We start from the raw sequence: 2,346 nt of genomic DNA on the forward strand, positions 1-2,346 counted from the left end.
GGAATTACAAACATAATTAATTAATAAAACAATGCTTGGTGCAGAGCGTAATACAATGGGTACTGTACCTATGTGAAAAAATGGATAAATAGATTCCCACCTACAAAAGTTAACTCTAGAATACAAGTCGTATAAGAATATAGAGCTGTAAACAGTTCCTAATTAACCCACAGTTTAGAGAGACAACTTTGGGCGATATGTGTAAATAAGAAACATGTGTAATCCAAGGATATTTATTGAGGAGAGGGTTGTGGGTCATGGTATAGTAAAAAGCTTTAAAAAAACTGCGACCGAAACGTTTAATACTGCCTGTCTGATACCATAGTTCACCTTTAGATGGTGTTTCGATTGGTCCAGGACCACTTACAAGTCCAAGACCAACACGGCAAATAAGAGCCAGAGAGGCTGGACTTGAGAAAGACTTTCCTAGCATGGGCCAGTAGGCCTAATGCAGTGCTCCTTCATTTTCATGGTCTCATGAAGAAACTGTGGGTTAATTCACAATGATAACTGACCTTATTGAAGGTGTACTGATTAAATTGTGCATTGACCAGCAACAGGGAGCAGCTGACTGCCAGGACAAGGTGACGGGCATGCATCCTTGTTGTTGTTGTTGTTGTTGTTGTTGTTGTTGTTGTTGTTGTTGTTGTTGTTGTTGTTGTTGTTGTTGTTGTTGTTGTTGTAGGCACCAGCAGCCTGTCGAGATAAACTCTTGTTATATACCCTTCAAGAGAGGTTTGTTGATGCTGATGAAGGCTCTTGACGCAGATCATTGGAACTACCCTTCCTCTGTTTGGACTGAATGTTGCCTTCCTTCTCCTTCTGCTACCCCTGAGGGTGTAGTGCTCACCCCATGAATACAACAATAATAATAATAATAATAATAATAATAATAATAATAATAATAATAATAATAATAATAATAATAATAATAATAATGACATATTTGTCAAACACCTAGAGTTATTACACAAAAATAGGTCTCCAGACTCCGATAAAAATTGTCTAATGGGTTCTTAATTAATGCTAATGAGGTATTCTCAAGCGTGGGGTCGTGAAGTAGAATTGTGATTTGCATCACACTCACTTCAATGATTATTACTTTTCATGTTCCACAATATCAACAGTAAATTCGCATTATAATTATTATATTGCAATATCTGTTCTGACGGAGTGCAGTGTACCCAGTCATGACTGATTGGCACTGTTTCCAGAAGTGTGTCTCTCTAGTGTCAAGGATGTTAATGACACAAGTGAATGGGAAATAGACTATGGCTGGCTATGGCTGCAGAGACCGCTGGCTGATATGTGCTGAATGTTTTGGTCCTCGCCGGAAAACAGCGTCGTGGCATAGATTCTAAATATATGATCATCCGTTCACTGTGTTCTTGAAGGAGTGAATTACTGCAACGTCCTGTAGCGAAATATATGTGATTCGTCTGTGCCTCACTCTCAACATATAACCTCGTCTGTGCCTCACTCTCAACATATAACCTCGTCTGTGCCTCACTCTCAACATGTAACCTCGTCTGTGCCTCACTCTCAACATATAACCTCGTCTGTGCCTCACTCTCAACATATAACCTCGTCTGTGCCTCACTCTCAACATATAACCTCGTCTGTGCCTCACTCTCAACATATAACCTCGTCTGTGCCTCACTCTCAACATATAACCTCGTCTGTGCCTCACTCTCAACATACAACCTCGTCTGTGCCTCACTCTCAACATATAACCTCGTCTGTGCCTCACTCTCAACATACAACCTCGTCTGTGCCTCACTCTCAACATGTAACCTCGTCTGTGCCTCACTCTCAAAAATATAACCTCGTCTGTGCCTCACTCTCAACATACAACCTCGTCTGTGCCTCACTCTCAACATATAACCTCGTCTGTGCCTCACTCTCAACATACAACCTCGTCTGTGCCTCACTCTCAACATACAACCTCGTCTGTGCCTCACTCTCAACATACAACCTCGTCTGTGCCTCACTCTCAACATACAACCTCGTCTGTGCCTCACTCTCAACATACAACCTCGTCTGTGCCTCACTCTCAACATATAACCTCGTCTGTGCCTCACTCTCAACATATAACCTCGCCTGTGCCTCACTCTCAACATGTAACCTCGTCTGTGCCTCACTCTCAACATGTAACCTCGTCTGTGCCTCACTCTCAACATACAACCTCGTCTGTGCCTCACTTTCAACATGTAACCTCGTCTGTGCCTCACTCTCAACATATAACCTCGTCTGTGCCTCACTCAACATACAACCACATATAACCTCGTCTGTGCCTCACTCTCAACATATAACCTCGTCTGTGCCTCACTCTCAACATACAACCTC

The sequence above is a fragment of the Cherax quadricarinatus genome, unplaced genomic scaffold (assembly GCF_038502225.1).
Source record: "Cherax quadricarinatus isolate ZL_2023a unplaced genomic scaffold, ASM3850222v1 Contig1857, whole genome shotgun sequence".
NCBI lineage: Eukaryota > Metazoa > Arthropoda > Malacostraca > Decapoda > Parastacidae > Cherax > Cherax quadricarinatus.